The following is a 6913-nucleotide window of genomic DNA, read 5'->3' as shown; positions in this document are numbered from 1 at the left end:
CTCAGTGGTATAACTGAGCATGTAGGAGGCACTGGGTTTGCTTCTCAGCACCACATAATAATAAATAAAGGTTTACCCACAACAACAGCAAAAAAAAGAACCTTGTAGTTGTACATGAATACAATGTTAATGTTGAATATCGGGGGGCATATCTATGTAAACAACAAAAGAATCTGAATTCAAACTTTTAGTTGATATATCAAAATATGTAAATGATTTTTGCTGAATTTTTCCACTTATTTCAGTTAATAAAGAAAAAAGAAAAAAATGGATTTAAGAATAGAAATTATTGTGTTAGGGCTTTCTAAGTATTCAGAAGATATTTACATATACACTTTTTTGAATAGGTAAATTATGAAAGAACACAATAATAAGCTGGTCAAAAGACACTTTCATATTAAAACTCAAATGTTATTTAAAATTGTGGGCTGGCAGGGAGCCAAAGGGCATGCTTGGTATGCCTGGAGAAAAACAGGAAGCTATTATAAATGGCTACATGTATGCTTGAGCTCATGATTGCTTGATGTTTAACAGGATTGGGTGGACATATCTGATCAAAATTACATATGCATGAGACTGCTTATATATAGAGGGTATTATGCGAATAAAAAAAAAGCTCCTTCATGACAATCTGAGGTGTACATGTCTTTATGTCCTGCTGGACAGTGACATTTGGTGGCCCATATGGCGAATGGTGAGCGCTCAGGTAAGTAATAAAGGAGAAAATTTTTCACTAGCACTGTCAACTAGCAGTCAACTAGCAGGTTTCCCTATTGCAGGAAATAGTGGCCTTAAGGTACTAATGGAAGGCTCCCCTAGTGAGGGAACTTAACAGAAGGCTGTCCCAAGAGACAGCAAAGGACATCCTGTAGTAAATGAATGTGTGTAAAGTGTTAGGTGTGTTAATATTTTTGTTACTTTTTCTTCTTTGGTTTCTGTTTGTTGTTGTGGTGGTGATCAGAGAGGCCATATTATAGCCATGGGATTGGAAATTTCCCGGATTTGCATGGAAGGCTCTTTTAAGGCGTTGTTAAGAGAAAATGGAACTCCGTTAAAGTCTGTAATTGTGCAGATGTTCCTTAAAACTATAGAAGAAGCCTGTCCTTGGTTCTTAGAGGAAGGGCTCCTTACTGTCCCTCAGTGGGAGTGTTTGGGAAAGGACCTCCATAAACAAAATGAAAAAATGCCTTTCCCTCTTGGTACTTTGCCTATATGGACATTAGTTCATTTCTGTCTGACTTCCAATAAACCAAAATTTCAAGAACAGCTAAGAGAAAGGGAAGAGATATTAGAAACTATAAAAGAAGAACAATCAAGTCGAGCTTCTGAAAGAGAAAGTAGATGTTCAGACTCAGAACAGGGATGTGGCTCTGAAGAACAGGAACTATCTGAGACAGAGCTAGAAAAGAAGTTCTCTCAGTGGCATTTAGCCCCTACTGCACCACACCCTTGGGCATATAATCCAGGTCACCACTCTTTTCCAAGTTGTAGGGGCACATGTACTTGCTGCACAGGGGCAGCCCCCAGACAGTGGGCTGATGTAGAATCTCAATCAGTGTTCCCAATATTCCTGGTATTTGAAGATCAAAACAATCAGAGATATCATCAAATACTAGATATAAAATTAATGAAACAGTTAAAAGAGGCAGTTATGTCTTATGGAGTACAAGCTGCATTTACCATTTCTTTATTAGAGATTGTTGCAAGTCAAAATCTTACTCTGACTGATTGGGGTAATTTAGCAAAAGCAAGTTTATCTGGGAGAAAATATCTTTATGTGGAAGGTGAGGTGGCCAACCAGGAGTTATGTTCTGATACTGCCCGACGTAATGCAGTTGCGGGCAATCCTCAATGGAATCTAGACATGCTGACAGGCCAAGGACCATATGAAGGGCAAGGTAATCAGATTAATTTTCACCCCAGTGTGTACCAACAAATTAGTGCTGCTGCCACTAAAGCTTGGAAAAGGCTTTCAGGTGTTGGCAATCTTCAGGGACAGTTATCTAAGGTTATTCAAGGCAACAATGATCCCTATGCTGATTTTGTGGACAGATTGATTCAAACAGCAGGACGTATATTTGGAGATGTAGACCAGGCTATGCCTTTAGTCAAACAGCTTGCATATGAGCAAGCAAATAAATGGTGTAAAGAAGCAATAAGACCTTGGAGAAACAAAGACCTTGGAGCCTATTTAAAGGCTTGTAGGGATATTAATGAGGCTTTTTTCATTCAAGGTCAGGTGATGGCTGCAGCCCTTGCACAGGGTCTTAGAGGCAATGCCAACTCCCGCCCAGGCCAACAGTGTTATTGGTGTAAATAATATGGACACATAAAAAAGGACTGCCCCCAGGGTCCTGTGCCAAAATTATGTCCCCAGTGTAAAAAAGGGAAACACTGGGCAAGTGACTGTAAATCAACTAGAGACAAAGATGGTAACCCTTTACCTCCAAAAAATGAGAATCAGGGCCCCCAGCCTCAGAGCCCACAAATATACAGGGCTATCCAGTCCATACCTTGGACCCATTACCCTTTGACTCCCCAACTAGACAAACAAGACGAAGTGCAGGATTGGACATCTGTGCCTCCACCAGAGCAGTATTAACTCCAGAGATGGGAGTACAACCAATACCAACTTCGGTTGTCGGCCCATTACCTAAAGGAACAGGGGGACTAGTTCTGGGGAGGAGTTCTGCTTTAAAAGGATTAAATATTCTTCCTGGAGAAATAAAAATCCATGTTTCTTCACCAAGAGGTGTACCAATAATAGCTCAGGGTGATCGCATAGCACAATTGTTGGTCTTACCCAGCTGCCATGATCAATATCCATCAAAGAATATTATTAGGAGGAATAAAGGATTAGGTTCTACTGGCCAAAATATGGTCATGTGAACATTGGAATTAAAAGATAGACCTATGACAAAGTTAGTGATAGAAGGCAAAAGTTTTGAGGGCTTCTTAGATACTGGGGCTGACAAAAGTATTATGGGAAAATTACAGAATGGCCCAAAACCTGGCTGCTTCAACAGGCAGATCAGACTTTAAGGGAATTGGGTATAGCTTCCAATCCTAACAGAAGTGCAGCCATATAAAAATGGAAGGATGAAGAAGGTCATAGTGGTACCATCCAACCTTACATCCTTGAACATTTCCCAGTAAACTTGTGGGGGAGAGATGTCATGGAACAGATGGATTTACATCTCACATCCAAGATCCCATACAGTAATCTAAAAGCTAATCAAATGATGTTAGCCCAAGGACACATATGGGGAAAAGGTCTTGGGAAAAATAGTCAAGGACCGACTTCATCCATTTTAGTTACTCCAAAACAAGATAGAAAGGGCTTGGATTTTCATTAGGGGCCACTGAAGAAATAAACATAACATGGAAATCTGGTAAACCTGTCTGGGTCCCTCAGTGGCCCCTCTCAAAAGACAAATTAGAAGCAGCCCAACAATTGGTTAAAGAGCAACTAGAGGCTGGACACATCAAACCATCCACCTCTCCTTTCAACACACCAATATTCATAATAAAAAAGAAATCAGGAAAATGGAGGCTATTACATGACCTAAGAGCAGTAAATTCTATAATGGATCCCATGGGACCTATTCAATTAGGATTACCTACTTTATGGACTATTCCAGTTAATTGGTCCTCCATTGTAATTGACATAAAAGATTATTTCTTTTCCATTCCATTACATCCCTCAGACACCAAAAGGTTCACATTTACTGTGCCTTCACTTAGTAATAGTTCTCCTAATAAAAGATATGAATGGATAGTTCTCCCACAAGGCATGGCCAATAGCCCCACTATGTGTCAAATATATGTAAACAAGGCCATTGAACCCATATGCCTAGCAAACCCTCAACTTTTAATCTATCGTTATATGGATGATATTTTGTTTGCTCATAAAGAAAAAACTGTCTTGGAAAATTGTTATAGTTCCTTAATAAAGTCACTAAAAAGGTGGGGCTTACATATTGCCATTGATAAGGCACAAATGACAGACACCAAAAACTTCCTGGGATCTATCATAAATGCAACTACTGTTAAATCCACAAAAATTAGTATTCAAGTAGACCAACTTAAGACTTTGAATGACTTTCAAAAGCTATTAAGTGACATTAACTGGATTAGACCTTACCTTCACTTACCCACCTCAAGTTTGGGCCCCCTGTTTGACACTCTTAAAGGTGATTCTGATCCCCTTTCTAAGCAGGTGCTTACTCCTAAGGCTTGAACAGCTCTCAAGCTTGTTGAAACAGCTATGGAAAATGTTCATCTTGATCGTATTGGCCTAGCTAAGCCTTTATCATTCATTGTCTTGGCCACAAATAAGTTACCCACAAGAGTGTTTTGGCAAAAGGGTCCTATTTTATGGGTTCACATGAATTATACCCCTAACAAGATCTTATCCTTGTTTACTGACTCTGTGGCAGAATTAATCCTTAGGGCATTGAAAGTATCCCTTTTCACCTTTGGGTCACATCCCTCAACAATAACTACTCTTTATACTACTGATCAGATACAATATCTTATTAATAATTCAAATTCATGGGCTATAGTCTTTACTAGTACTTCTTCTGTGTTTGACAATCATTTGCCATCTGATCCTCTTCTCCAATTTTGGAGTCAACATCCTATAATTTTCCCCAAAGTCACCCAAAGAGAACCTACTATAGGAGCTACCCTTATATTTACTGATGGATCAAAAAATGGTATGGGTGCTATTACTGTAAACAATGTTACAGAAACATTGCTGTTTAATACTCTATCTGCACAACAAACAGAACTATTAGTAGCTACCGTGAGACCTTTAACCTATTCTCTGATAGCAAATACATTGTTAATGCTATTCAAAATTTAGAATTAACTGGTCTGCCCTCTCGCGCTTCCACCATCACTAAGTATTTACAATCTTTACAAAAACTTACTTGGGATCTAAAAAGCACTTTTTTTATTGGGCATGTTCGGGCTCATACTGGCCTTCCAGATCCTCTAAGTTTACACAATGATTTAATAGATATGGCCACCAGAGACCCACCTATCTTTGATGCACTTGAAAATGCAAAAAATCTTCATTCCAAATTTCATGTAAACGCTTCTACTCTATGTTAATGCTATCAGATTTCTAAGGCAACAGCTCGGGACATAGTCAAGTCTTGTGCTAAATGTGCTACACTTATTCCTAACCCCTCATTAGGAGTAAATCCAAAAGGGCTTCAGCCCAATCATATTTGGCAAATGGATGTAACTCATTATTTTGTTTGGGTCCCCAAACAAATTAAAACAGGTAATGGTCCTGGATATTCGTCCCAGGCCTTTAAACAATTTTGTTCCACCTTTGATATTCAACATGTCACAGGAATTCCCTATAATCCTACTGGTCAAAGCATTGTTGAGCATGCCCATTTAACACTTGAAAACATGCTTTATTAAACAAAAAGGGGGTATAGAGGCATCATTCAGATCCCCAAAAGACAAATTATCTGTTTCCTTGTTCATTTTAAATTTTTTATATTTTGATTCTGAGGGCTGTTTGGCTGCTGACCATCATTCAGAGCCTAATAAAAAACATCGACCTCAAGTGCTCTGGAAGGACATTCTATTGGGACAATGGAAAGGCCCGGATCCAGTATTAATCTGGACCCAAGGATCTGTTTGTGTTTTCCCGCAGGACGCACAATCGCCAATTTGGGTGCCTGAAAGATTAGTCAAGGCTTCCTCAATAGAAAACCAAGAACAACAAGAAGATGTGGAAGTTCCTCCAACTGCTGTTGTTGATGATACCTCACCATGTTAATGGAGGAGCCATGTGTTACCTATGGGTGATAGTAAAGGCGTGGCCTTGCCCTTTGCCCTTTATTAACTCTTCCAATCTATATCCTCCTATTCTTACCACTAATTCCACATTAGGGTTACGTACTGTACCCTTTTCTCCTGACTTAGCACCCTTCCCAAATGGCTCCTATGACTTAGTAGGTTATGTGGGATCCTCCCCCCAAGTTTGGCTATGCTTGACTGGTAGTCAGAGATGGGTAAGATTCGTGAAGAGCTCATACCAACCTAAGACAGGGAATGAAGATATAAGCTTCATTTTCTGATGATGGGTAAGGATGTTGCTCTGTCTTGGACAACCTAAGACAGATGCGGTCTTTTTATAAACAAAAACAGGGGGAGATGTGGGCTGGCAGGGAGCCAAAGGGTGTGCTTGGTATACCTGGAGAAAAACAGGAAGTTATTACAATTGGCTACATGTATGCTTGAGCTCGTGATTGCTTGACCTTTAACAGGATTGGGTGGACATATCTGATTGAAACTGCTTATGCATGAGACTGCTTATATAGAGAGAGTGTTATCCGAATTAAAAAAAGAGCTCCTTCATGACAATCTGAGGTGTACGTGTCTTTATGTCCTGCTGGATGGTGACATAAAATATATGCTCACATATTTCAGAAAAGCAGACTGCTTCTCACACAACTGTTATTTGAGGATAAACATCTCATTTACCTAGAGTGACCTACAGTAAGGGCTGTCTCCTCTGGAGAACTGAATTCATTAACGTTGGTACAAATAAAGATCACCAGTCCATTTTTTTAATTTGTACATTCAGAAACTGAATTACTTCTGCCTTAAAAATGAAATTTAAGTGGACTGTGGAAATACAATCTGCAACACTCATTGGTAATAATGAGCTCTGGACAAGTAATCTAGCAAAATAATTACAATCAAAGCTGGTTTGGAATGAAAACACTTCTTAGACAATTAGTCATTATTTTGCCTTCTTGACCCAAGTGGAGATGCATGCTATAATTTCTTCCTGAGTGGGGCTGCTTGTATACCTCAACTTTGGTCTTCTTTTGAAGATGTAGGTGTTGTGCATATGTAGATGACAGGAGAGAAAACAGAAGGC

General features: G+C 39.3%; 1 long non-coding RNA gene across 1 annotated transcript; it reads left to right on the top strand.

Moving 5' to 3' along the window:
- Positions 1 to 602: 602 nt before the first annotated feature.
- On the top strand, positions 603 to 5804 carry LOC306659377. The gene is made up of 2 exons (XR_013763284.1): positions 603 to 706; positions 5678 to 5804. It is a non-coding gene; the product is annotated as an uncharacterized lncRNA (long non-coding RNA).
- Positions 5805 to 6913: the final 1109 nt, after the last annotated feature.

Source organism: Sciurus vulgaris (genome assembly GCF_902686455.1).
Source record: "Sciurus vulgaris genome assembly, chromosome: 4".
In the NCBI taxonomy this organism is placed as follows: Eukaryota; Metazoa; Chordata; class Mammalia; order Rodentia; family Sciuridae; genus Sciurus; species Sciurus vulgaris.
The sequence above is the reverse complement of the archived record's forward strand: the minus strand, read 5'-3'. Positions and strand labels throughout refer to the sequence as shown.